At 37.4% G+C, this 13,049-nt stretch overlaps 1 protein-coding gene across 3 annotated transcripts in view; it reads left to right on the top strand.

The window, feature by feature from the left end:
* Positions 1 to 13,049, top strand: part of LOC121649243 (netrin receptor UNC5C-like) — a 195,550-nt gene that overhangs the window by 140,605 nt on the left and 41,896 nt on the right. The gene's annotated exons all lie outside the window — the stretch shown is intronic.

Raw genomic sequence — 13,049 nt, 5'->3', positions numbered from 1 at the left:
GACACAGTTAAAGACATTTACAACACTTCTACTGCACTGACCCATAGCCATGCATAGGGCTGTTCTAAAATTTAACAACCTGTCAGTCATTTCAGCATCGGCCCCAAGTGACTAAAAACTCAATTATAGGGAGTACATTCCCTTTAAAGCAGTGGTTCTCAAACTGGAGGGGGCACAGGATTAAAATGTAACAGATAAAGTAATGTTTTGACAATTTGGGCTTTTGGAAACGTCCTGGTCTACACTCCAGACCACTTGGTGGCAGTAATGCAACAATTCGTTTTTGCCAACCACCAAAATATATATATATACATACTTGTTCCCCTTGCTCTAGTATATATAAGGGGGTGGGGTCTGGGAATGTTTATTCCTCCAAAAGGGGGGATGGTAGAAGAATTTTGAGAACCACTGCATAAAGGGTTAAGAAAAACTCAATTCAATCTCATAGCACTTAGGATGTCTGGTTAAATTTGAGAATCACATTTAATGCTATTGTTGTCTGTCAAAATGAACTTTCAGTAAGTTTTTATTGTAGGTGTGAAGATCAAGTGTTTTATTTTAATAATCACCTGGGATATGAATTAGAATGAATAAATCTGTAAAGAATTTAATAAAGAAAATATATATATATAGATATATATATATATATATATATAAGTCGTATCGTGCTTGCATATTCTGTCAGCTTAGATTGGGTTTAAGTACGACAGATAAAAAGAAAAGGTGTTTTATCTGGTTCGTATGAACTCTGTTTGCTCCAAATATTGCCTTTTTGACATGCTGGGTTTGCAGATTAGACAAGAACAAAAAGTAAAGCATACAATATTAGAACAGAGGCAAGAACAAGTTTAATCTTTTAATTTCCCAACTTTCAGCTCCTCTATCACAAGTTGAAAGTGTTTCCCTTTTGAACTTTTCCCCGGTGATGTTTGAGGTGTTGATTCTGATTCCAGTTGTTACTAGGTCAGCATCTGTTTGGGGAAATGTTCCCTAGACACGTCTGAGCCGTTGAGTGGATTTGGATGTTTTTTCGTCTTGCCTCTTCTAATGATTTGAGCCCAGGGTCTCGTTTCAGTTTCCATCTCCTTAATACTCTCACCCCAAACCGTTGTCTCTGTATTTTTCTCCCTCCTCCCTCCAGCTACCGCTGCTGCTATCACAGTCCCGATGCAGTTGCCTGCAGTTCCAGCTCTGAGTGGTTTTCACTTTACATATTTTCTGTTTTTATTTATTTATTTTCTCAGTTCATCCTTGCTCTTTATCAGTGCATGCTTTTCCAATTTAGTAAGCAGGTTTTTCAAATAACTGTACATGAAGCCAATTTCTCATATTTTTTTGTAGGCAAGTAAAGCCTTTAAATGTTATTAAAAGCAGTACATGCACATATTAGAAGGGCACATACAAGGAGAAAGTCCAGTTTTCTTAAGGAGGTCAACATAATCCCACTGCTGACACAGTCAGGAAAGGCACTTTTCTCTCTAATCTCCGGGTTCAGACTCATCTGACTTCCTTCTGATGTTGTTCATTTAGCTACCTGAGCCATCGCTTCAGACTTCATTCAAACCTGAAACTTTGTTTGAAACTTGAAAACTTAAAATCTGGCCCCAAAAAATTTGGGGCCAGATTTCTCATCTTCTGAATAAACTGCTAACCTTTAACATTTTTAGTATCTTAAACCTTCATTTTTATTCTCAAGTACTGACTTTGCTCTTCTTTTTCTTTTTAGTTTTTTTTAGAAACAATAAAAAGTGTGTCTTGATAAAGTAGATACAATGTGTGTATCACAGTCTGAAAGATAAAACTCCTTTAGTTGCTCCTTCCACTTCCCTCCCCACAAGTCCTGCAGTCCTGCAGTCTCCAACTTTGCAAAACTGGCTGCTTCACATATTCCTAACTGAGGCTCACAAAGCTGGAAGACGTTTTTTTAATGGTGCCACCTGCTTGTAGTCACTTCATTTTCGACAAAAGGATGGCAAAGCTGCCCCACTCTCAATGATTTGGGAAATATGGGGAATAGCGACCAGTGAAACCAGTGAGCAAGTGAGTTAGCTTGGCCCCTTGCACATTGAGCCTGAATGGCTTAAGTGCAGGAATTGCTAACTACAGTGAACAAAGACATATTTGAAAATCAAACTTACCAGCTCTACTTGTGATGTTCAGGTAAAAAGTTTAACACCACCATACTATTTACCTTCAAATGAAACCTCAAAATGAACTTCAGACCCATTTTTTTCTACTGTATGGCGTTTTGAAAGTACAGCACAATATTTTCTAATAACCTGATCCACTTCATCTTTGGGTGGAGGCTTGCAGAAAACAATTTTATGCTTTAAACACTAATAGGCTTTTTTATTTAATTGTTTTCTCAAATCTTTTGCAAGTATCACTGTAGAGAAGTATATAGATTTTTTTACTTAAAGGGCACTATGTGTTTGTGCCAAGCAGACTTTAACGTTCTATGTCACGTTCTATTTAAGTTGCCATTTCAACCAAGAGTTTCTTAGTTGCAGTGTCACAAATGACACTAAAACACTCTTTTGTTCCCTCCTTTATGCTTTTTTGAACTCCCACTTCCAAATCACTGGTCTTCGTTTCTGCTTCCTTTAGTTTCTGCACATTTTTTTTCCATTTATTCACAAACCACCTGCACCATGTCTCGAATGTGCAGCCCATCAATCAATCTTCCTCAGTCCTGTAATGCCTTCTTCTTAGGGCGATGGCTAGGGAAGGTTAGCTGTAGCTGGTGAAATAGTTGGATATTACATTCACACACACATGCACACTTCATGTTTTGACACATGGATTGTGGTGTAAGTTATTACCCTTACCCAGTTCTCCTTGTCTTTTGCTGATTTTTTTCTTCCCTCTCCCCTCCACATTACTCACATGACTTTTACTATCCTGCTCCCGTTTTCCCAAGTGTAAGGCCTAATAGATTACCCCTCTATTTCTTTCCCAACGACTCTTTCCACTCACTTTTTTACCCTCTCAGCACCTTGTCTCCCACTGCTGCCCCTCATCCTTCTCTCCCTAATTGTCGATGTAGTATGAAAATTCCAAATCACTCTATCTCTCTCTCAGTCTTTCTTACCTCCTCATTACCTTTTCATTTGTTATTTTTATTCCTATGCAATCTTTCTTTCCTTGACTCCACTGGCTCACTTTCTCCTGTCCTCTCTTACCTCGTCTCCCTATTTGTTGACATTGTCAACTTAGTTTTAATGGATCACCTACAGGTATCTGCTCCCTGTATCCTCATCCCCCTCCACCATAATCACTGCCTCCCTAGCTCTCTATCTTTCTCTCCTTCACCGTCGCCATGGAAATATCTTTTCTTTACCCAGCCCTCTCCTGAGATTGTTCCCCATCCATCTTTTCCTCTCTCTGTCTCTCTCCACTCTTGAATGTCGACATGAGAGGGTGAGTCTAATAGATCACTGTGAAGCAGCTGCACCTGTGTTAAATCTCAGAGGTAACACGGGCTGTGTGTGTATGTGTGTGTGTGTGTGCAACAGTGAGTGTGTGCACACTCTTGAGAGGCCAATGCAAGCTTTCTGTTCAGCACAATTGTGACCTCCTTTGGTGATGAGCAACTTCCTTTTTGTCTCCACTGTTTCGCCTGCTTCTTCCCTTCCCCCACTTTCGTTTTGCTGTTCTTTTGCCATAATTTGTTAAGCTTATTATGTTGAAAGTGATCCATTAACACATTTGCTTTAAAGGTTTAGGATTAGATAGTAGCAGCAAGCTATATTTGTTCTTAAAAATCAAATTTATAGGGTGTTTTAAATTTATTTATGTAGGGGAAAAAAAAATCAAGAACACACAACCAACTGAGTAGGAAAATACTCATGTATCATGTGTGCAAGTCATGCATCATTCAGTGTACCAAGGTGCAGTGTAGTAGTAGCTTATAAATAGGCCTCTGTGGGCCTGTCCCAGTCCAAATGGGTGCCCCAATTCTGTCTGTGTGGGACACCTTGCAGAGTTCTATTTTTTTTTCACTTTCACCGTTACATCGGTATGTTTTTCATCTATCTATCTATCTATCTATCTATCTATCTATCTATCTATCTATCTATCTATCTATCTATCTATCTATCTATCTATCTATCTATCTATCTATCTATTTATCTATCTATTTATTTATATATTTATTACTGGTTGCCAGTTATCCAAGAACTACTCATCTATAGTTTTTGGACAAGTTTTAAGGAGACCCCCCTCAAATTAGAACAGATGAAGAAGTAATTTAGGTCATCAAAAAAGGATCAAATGTGAGATATAATAAGAAGACTATAGGATTAATAATTATTTATACAAATACACTTTTACAAATCACAGAACCATAAACAGTAAACAGTAAAGAAATGGATTGATCAGTGAAGGAAGAGGGGAAACAAAAGACAACCAAAGTTGGGTGTGGAGGTCAATAGAACTTTAGAACCAAGTTGTAGATTAAAACTTTGGAGAATTATATGATCCACCCATTGATTTTCACACTGATATCGGGAAACACTATGGGTGGTGATCTTGTTACCTTTACATGCTGTGTAGCAGTATTGGGGGAAGCTCATGAAGTCACAGTTCTGTGCTGGATTTTTCATATTTTCCTAAATTAAAAATCATTACTTTCACAGACAAACTGCTTTCTAAGATAATTTACCAAAGGCTGATGTTAAGTATGATGCACCAGTTTGCTGCCTTTCATTAATACATATTTCGTATACTTGAACTGCACACATTTACACAGGTTAGACAGATTAAATGTGTTCTTTCTGGTTTTTGAACAGATAAACACACTAAAACATTAAGAAAGATAAACTTCAACTCTGATCTACATTTCATTAAAGGTGTCTTTTAGAACTTAAATGTGGGATGTTGATGGCGACCTAGTTATGTCAGTGCGGTTAATTGGGTCTTTATGTCACTCGGCTGGATCTAGTTAATTAAGCTGTCAGAGCCACTGAAATCCCAAGTTGGCATGCATGCACACACACACTTTTCACATCTCACATCTCCTCACATCCAATATACTAGTGTACACATGCATAATGACCTAATATTAACCTGCACAATCTGCCCAGTCTGGACAGTCCTAGTGTGTATTGTATTGTTGTGGTGTTGGTGGCTGTTGTCAATTCCCCACAGAAGTAGTGGGCAGCCGGATTGTCCTAATCACCTCCCAAGTGTGGAGAAGATGCAGACAGAAACACTAGGACATATGGCTAATTAAGACAGTGATTTGAAATAGCACGGATATATTGTATGTGTCTGGAAAGCACATATCACAGAATCGATGTAATTTAGTAACATGGTTTTGTTTGCCAGCTGTTTCAGATTACTGCATGAACATTCACAATCTATTTCAAATATAGCCAAGAAGCTAATTATTTACTTGTGGCTGTGTTTTTCTTTTCTTTTTTTTCTTTTAAAGACATTAGATTTGTCTCTTTACATGTTTGCTTATCTGTCCATGCCAGTTTGCTACACTTTTGTTTGAGAAACATCCTTATTTTCAGTCTTATATTCTTACTGTAAATTGTGTTCAGTTATCAAGCAGATTTCTCTTGTTTACAGCCTAAATGGAGTCTGTTTGTCCATTATTTTCCTTTGTAGATGTTCTTGCCTCACACCTAAATGTATAACGTGAATTTAGAGCAACTCTGGAAAAATGCAGTTTGCAGTGGTTAGAATAACAAAGCAAAAGGACTTTTAAGGACGGTAATTAGTCCAGTTAAAGGAAGAGCATGTAACTCTAGCAGATGTACGGGTGATGATACAATTTGCACAGCGGTATGGCTGGCACCAAAATGAGGTCTTTTGTATTTGTTTAAATGCTTCTAAGGTGTGCTGTACCGAAGGCAATAAGTGAAGTAAACAGGAAAAGAGTCATTGCAGAATAAACACAACTGCACACATTATTGCTCTTTACAAATCTAATTTGGTTTAGCTTTTCCAAATCAATAACTTCTACTTTTACAGCTGCAAATTAAAGTGCTTTAAGAGGTAATGCTACAGGACTCACACACAGTCAGATTGTTTTCTTTCTGGAGAACAGGCTTTTTTTGTGAACAGGAAGCAGAGAAATCTGCAGCAAAAAGGCAAACTTGTTCAGCCACTCATCATGACTTCATATCAACCAGGAAAATGTGAAACATGCAGCAATTTGCTAAAATGTGTAAACAAATGTTCATATGTTCATAAATGTTTAAAAGAAAACAGAGGTGAGTCACTGTGGGCCCTTGAGCAAGGCCCTTAACCCCTCCCCCCCAAAATCATAGATACTAAATGCTAAAATTTTAACACTATAGAAAGTCAGTAGCCTTTGTTTGATCTAGAAAATCTGAACTCTCTTAGACAAGGCATGTTGTATATATTTTTTCAAGGCCTCTTGTAGGACAGATCTCCTGTTGGCTGCCTTTTGTTCCATTTCTCTGTCAAGCTTATCTCACACTGCTTCAATAATGTTCAAGTCCAGACTGTGTGGAGGATTCATCACTCCATAACACCTTTAGCCACTGATTTCCCATCAAATTATTGTGTTATTTGGCATACCTCAGCCTCTTTTCCACGTTTCCCTTCCTTAAGAATGCTGCCTTGATAACCCCCCCTTACTTGGAGATGAGGCTTCAGTGATCCGTGAATGGAACAACTGAAGGGGCAGCTGCATTTATCATGTCCTGTCTCAGGTCTTTACTTCTAGATATTGCTCATCTAATGTATTTTTTTTTGCCAATTTCTTGGCATGCCACCTTTTGTTTTCCCCTCGACTTCTTCAATTAAATCAAATTTTTCTAGAACGCAAACACAATACCAAAATAGGCTAAGTTTTTCATAGATAGGATAAATAGAAGGATAAATATTGTGCCTTTAAGACAGGCTTCTAATACTAGAGTGACTTCAAATAAATCTTGAAATAAGTTATTTAAGTAATTTGTTGTGTGTAGACACAGCACTAGTTCTTTCTTTAAGTTAGGTGCCTTGATAGTTGCTCTGTGCATGTAAACTGCTGATTTTGCTTCAAATGCCATATTTATTCTAATGGTGAGGATTTTAATTTTGGTGTTGCATTTCTCTGAGTGTTGCAATCTAGTAATTGTGTGAAACAAAGTCTTTTTGTTCATCTTATTACAGTGTACTAATTGTTTTGTTTAATATCAACACACACACATTCACATGTAAACTTTACAATATTCAAGCGCGCTGTTGGATTAAATTTCTATTAGCTTTACTCGATTGAGTTTGAGGATTGTTGATTAGCCAGTAATGGCCTTTGTAACTGTGCTAATGAATAGCTTGATTACTATTCTACTTTGCTACACATCAGGACGCGGGTGGTGTATGTGATGGTGTGTGGGTGTGTGTGGCATCTGTTGGTATTATCCTCAGATAAACACACACAGACAGTTATGGCCAATTGTCTGAGTTTGTGTCAAGAAAGCTGATGGCAGCAGGAGAGAAAGATAGATGATCTTCTCTGCCAACACACATCCCTCATTTTATCTTCTATCCTTCACTCCGTCTGTTTCAGTGCTTCCCAGTGTCTTTCCTCCCACCTGCTCTTGATTTCTTCCTCATAGCAAATTTGTCTATGCCTCTACCCTTCTGCCTTTTTGTCACTTTCTCTCCTCTTCTGTCTTTTTTTTCTTTCTTGTTTATTTATCTATTTTATGGTATATTTTCTGCTGATTGGACTCACTTGGGTTGGAACGATCAATTATGTTTGTGTGAGTCTGGCTGGGGGTGAGGGAGTTTGTTAATATATCTGTGCACATACGGGGAAGTGAGAGTGTTTGATAATGGAAACAAGCAAGGCAATTACAGTGATGGCTCTATATATACAAGTCAGAGCCAATAATAATGAGTGTGGAACATCTGGCTGTGATGTTTTCATATGTGTGTGTATAAATATGTGTTGGCAGGGTGTTGAGAGAGAGGACACTGAGGCAGCTCAACATATGTATTCTTCTCTAAAGCTAAACATAGTCAGCTAGGTATACCATAATATGGATAGAATTGTGTTATGGGCAAAAATATTTCAACTAGCTTGCAAAGAAGGGGACAAAGCTTTCCATAGTCAGCACAGTATTATGCTAAGCTGTGCATGAAAGTGTGTCGGTTCATTCACCACTGGGCAGGAGATGGTTTTAAAATTAACATGAAAAAATTAAAATCATGCAAGTTCTTAATGCACATATCTACTATGATGATAACTATGATGTTGTAACACACTGATTAATAAAGGGCCCTTTACATTATATACAGATCCAGTCCTAGCTATGTTGGTGGCCTAGGCCAGATTATGGTTGGGCGCTCAACTATGATCTATATTTACAGTTATTAGTAACCAAGTTGAACTGTAACAGTCAGTAATAATTTAATTTATATATATATATATACATACATAGCAGTGAAATCAAAGACCACAAATAAATGGCTAACCTTCCGTTGTCTCTTTGAAGTACTTCCTCAGTGAATCTGGACAGATGGAGATTTACTTGTTCCTCTATAGTAGCAGAAGCAAAACATGAAGCTGCAGCAGACTAAAACTAAATGTGTTAAACAACATCATTCAGTGATTCTGCATCACTAAAATATGAGATAGAACCAGTTACTAAGTCCCACAGCAGCTTCAGCAGCATCATTAAGAAACTGTGCTTTTCAACTTAGTTAGCCTCTAGGCAGCCACCTGCATGGCCTAAGCCAGGGCTACTCAATTTTGGTCCTATGAGGGCTGCAATCCAGCAGATTTTCAATGTATTCTTGCTTCAACACACCTGACTCAAATTAAATGAATCCAACAGCCTATGAAATTCTGCACAATGGATCATTAATTTGAGTCAGGTGTGTTGGAGCAGGGACACATTGAAAACCTGCAGGACTGTGGCCCTCGTGGGACCAAATTGAATAGCCCTGGCCTATGCCAAGGGCCGGCTCTGAATATATGAATAAATAAAAATTAACATATTTGGCACTTGATTGGAAGAACTATCTGAATCCACCTTCCTCTCCATAATTTCAGCTGAAGGACTAAACACTTTCATAGGATTCGATTCCTTATTGGAATAAATTAATGATGATTCAAACACATAAGGTGTACGTTATTTGCAAAGGTTAAAGTTTTGATGATGACGGAAATGAAAGCTTTCTGTAAACAGAACAATACACCAGCATTTTCCAAAGTGTAATCAAAAATAAGAAAGCTAATTTTCTTTGAAACATTTTGGTAAGTCTTGTTTTATTTCAGTTGATTTACAACTTGAGTTAAACAGTTATGTGCCAAAATGAATAAAAAGAAAAGTCAAACTGACCTCTTCGGAGTTACAAATATGTATCTTTCTTTTTCTTATAAACTTGTGATTAGCTCTTACTTTGAATGTCTGACTCCCTTTTCCAATGTCCAAAACATTTTTATCTCAGCTTTTTGGAGCATGAGGTGGGAGATAGGATTATTTAAACATGGAAACACCCACACGTAGATTAATTACTATAAGAGCTCTTTAACCCACTCATCCCCAGTCTTACACGGATCCAGATAATATAGCTAATCAAGGGGATAATCCTCAGTGATGAGCATGCATATTAACACTTTAGTTACCCATAGACACACACAGTTATGCATGCATACACATGCTGAAGAGTTTGATTTCTATGATTGCTGAATCAGATGTTGTTGTAATTGGTCCATTTTTTGTTTCGTCACACTCTCACTGAGCAGCTGCTGCTGCTGTGAAATATAAACGTTGGGATTCAGCATCACAATCCAGCCTGTATCTCAGAGCCGTTATCAACTCCCATGTGAGACTCTGTAGTGGCTCTACAAAGCATTTCATATTTTAGCATTTGTCATAGATGTTCTTTGCTCTGTTATCTTACTTCTTGCTCTGTGGTCTGCCATTTGTTTTGCTTTTACAAGATTTATCCCGTGTTTTTCTTGGTGTCAGCGTGAGACTATGATGCTCCTGCCCTGAATAGCAGATATGCCACAAAGCTTTGCTGTTCAAAACATTTTCAACAAAGGAGAATATTCTTATATCTATACATCTTGGCCCACTATTATCTTGTTTTGTGTGTGACCAAGCTTTTGTTCCACTGACAAACAGAAAGGCATATCTCAATAATGTGAAATACATAAAACCTTTCTCCCGCCTTGATCTGCCTTGAAGTAAGAAAAAACATAGGACGGTTTATTTAAATGTATCACTCCTCGCCAGACAAAATATATAGAAACATCCACCACTTAAAACAAGCATGTTATTGAGAACTAAGGAATCTCCTTAAAATGAGCATCCAGGCATAAAAGGTTTAAAATGTACCTGTAGTCAAATTGTTAGTCACTGGGTTAGGGTTCGGGTTGGACAGAAAACATGAATTGATTAGACAAAGCCTTTATCCTTTTGGAAGAGAAGCTGTCTGATTTATTTTACAACAGAAAAAAGAATGGACTCTTGTTGAACCCTTTTCTTTGTATTCATTGTATGGCTGCACCTTGTATTTGTGTATGTGCAAGAGTGTCAAAGGGTATCTTGTGTGAATATATGTGTGTGTGTGTGTGTGATCATGCACTCAAAGGCATTGGAAACACCTCCTTGCTGACATGTATGATGACTTCTTTGTTTTTGTTTTTTTTTTTATTTTAGTTCAACACCATATCAATGACACTGTGTTTTTTATTCTTTTTTTGTTTCTTTTTGTGTGTGTATGAGTGGTTGTCTGTATCATGTGGTGTTTGGGTAAAACAAGGGAGACAGGTGATGTGAGTGTGAGAGTTAACATAACAAATACCCACTTTCCCTTGGGGTTGACTTGATCCAATCAGCCACCCTCTGCCAATCACACCTACACACACACACTCTTACACCAGCTGTGGCTAATGATGCAGTGGCAGTGGTAGTATTGCCGCCACATGTGGTCTCTTTGTCTGAAGCCATCGGAGCGCACATTGGTCTCATAGGCTTCAGCCATCTGAAGTCATCAAAGACTGCAGCTATTTTCAGTACATCATCACTCAAAATCCCACAACCAGCATTAACCCATTAAGATCTGAAGCAAAGCATGAGTGTGCCTGTGTCCACGTATCAATGAGTTACAAGGCTGATTTCACAGTTAAGTTATTTTATCATTGCTTGATCCCCATGACCAATCCCTAATATTTATATGTAGTATCAGTGTTTGGATAAAGGGAACTTAAAAAGGAAGTCAGTTTTTGAGAATATTAGTTTAGTGAGAAAACAATTGATTACTTGCTGGATATTTGCATGAATAATAGGATGAATTATTGGACCGGCCCAGCATGATGATCATTGTACATCCACATCTAGATGTGCCACAACCTTTCTCTCTATTGATATTGTTATTGTGTTTGCTTGCATACACTGTGTTGGCCCTTGATGTTTGTTCAGCCTCTACAATCCTGATCATTAGAAATATTTAACGTTACAAGCTTTAAAGTGCTTTCCATATTTGAGCTACTATAGTGCAAACAATTAAAACAGAAAAACAGTTTTTTTTTTTTCTTTTATTATTTTTTGTTATTTTAGGTCTTGTAATTTGGCATCTCTTGTTAGAAAACATTGCATTCATTTTCCACTAGTGTTTAACTACTTTATGTGTGTCAAATATACAATTGTGTGAGGAAAGAAGCAGTTATTTGTTGAGACTGTGTCAAGAACCACTAGAATTGCTGCTTTTTAAATTTATTTTAATATTTTTTTATTTTAAATAGTTTTCCTCTTGGCCTTCTGATCTCCTAATTCATTGAAAACTGTTCACATACACACACAAGATAGCTACTTAGTGCACTAACCTTAACATATTTCCCAACCTTATCCTCACTTTAACCAAGTTTCTATTTGAAAAAAACGATTCATACTTTGAAGACTTTGTTTTTATTCTCATAAGAGACTTGAGTCATCATAACATGAAGGTGTCCTTAAACCTGTCCATGACTTATACACATAAAAGCATGCTCACTTAGCTTCCATTCATGCATAGATTTGCATCTGCAATAATGATTTGGACTCATTTTTGATCTCATTCACTGAGATTTTCAGTTTTCTCCAAAAGTTACAATGTAGTAGGAATGAACTTTTACCGTGGAATTTTAAAGGTGATATTTTTAGTATTAAAATGGATACTCTTAATTAACTTTGGGAGCACTTCAGCTTGCACTTTTAGCCATAATGTACAGAAAAGAAAAGAAATACCTTAATACAGGTAGAGTATACACTATATTAATTTTCAGTTGTTTACATATAATTTATAATGTGACATAATCTTATCAGAAACTACTAAAATCAAGGTGACGCCATTTAAATGTGTTTTATTTTAGTGTTTATTTCAGCAAAGACCACTTTTATTGTTCCATTTGATCACAGGTTATAATATGTTGTGTTTTCTTTTACTTGTAAGAGAGCACCCACCTCACTATGTATAGTTGCATGGGAGGGAAAAGCATTTGCACTTTATATGGTTGTTTCTGTTTGTTTGCCTTTTGCTTTTTCTCACCATAAAGGCTTAACTTAATAGAAACGGAAAGGTCACACAGCATCTCACTTCAGATTGAGAATTCAAACCTACAGTGAGCTCCACTGAACTACCAGATCTCTAAAGATCAGAGGGAGAAGCACGTGAAATAGCTGAGAGAAAGAAAAAGACAGCCGGCCCAGAGCAGGCAATAAACTGAAGAATAACACTGAATTTCCTCCTTTCTGCATCTGAGATTTCCATTTCCTAATGTGAAGGAAGGAGGAAATTAAACAACATGAATTAAACAACACAGCTTGGACATTTATGTCCCTGCCATAAAGCCAGGACGGTCTGGATTTATGAGGGTTTGGACCAGTAAATACAGCACTCAGGAAATGTGATTAGGCTCATAAATAGTATAGTTTACCGCTGTCCTACCCTTCACCCAAAGAACCTTGCAAAAGCATATGTCCAGGGTATTTTCTGTGTCTGTACAGCTGCAGGGTTTCATACTGCAAAAGAGTCATGGTATGTATGAAGTCTGTGAACTGCAGCATAAACACCTGCATAGTTGATTCAGG

The sequence above is a fragment of the Melanotaenia boesemani genome, chromosome 11 (assembly GCF_017639745.1).
Source record: "Melanotaenia boesemani isolate fMelBoe1 chromosome 11, fMelBoe1.pri, whole genome shotgun sequence".
In the NCBI taxonomy this organism is placed as follows: domain Eukaryota; kingdom Metazoa; phylum Chordata; class Actinopteri; order Atheriniformes; family Melanotaeniidae; genus Melanotaenia; species Melanotaenia boesemani.
Note: the sequence above shows the minus strand (reverse complement) of the source record. Positions and strands in the feature narration are given on the sequence as shown.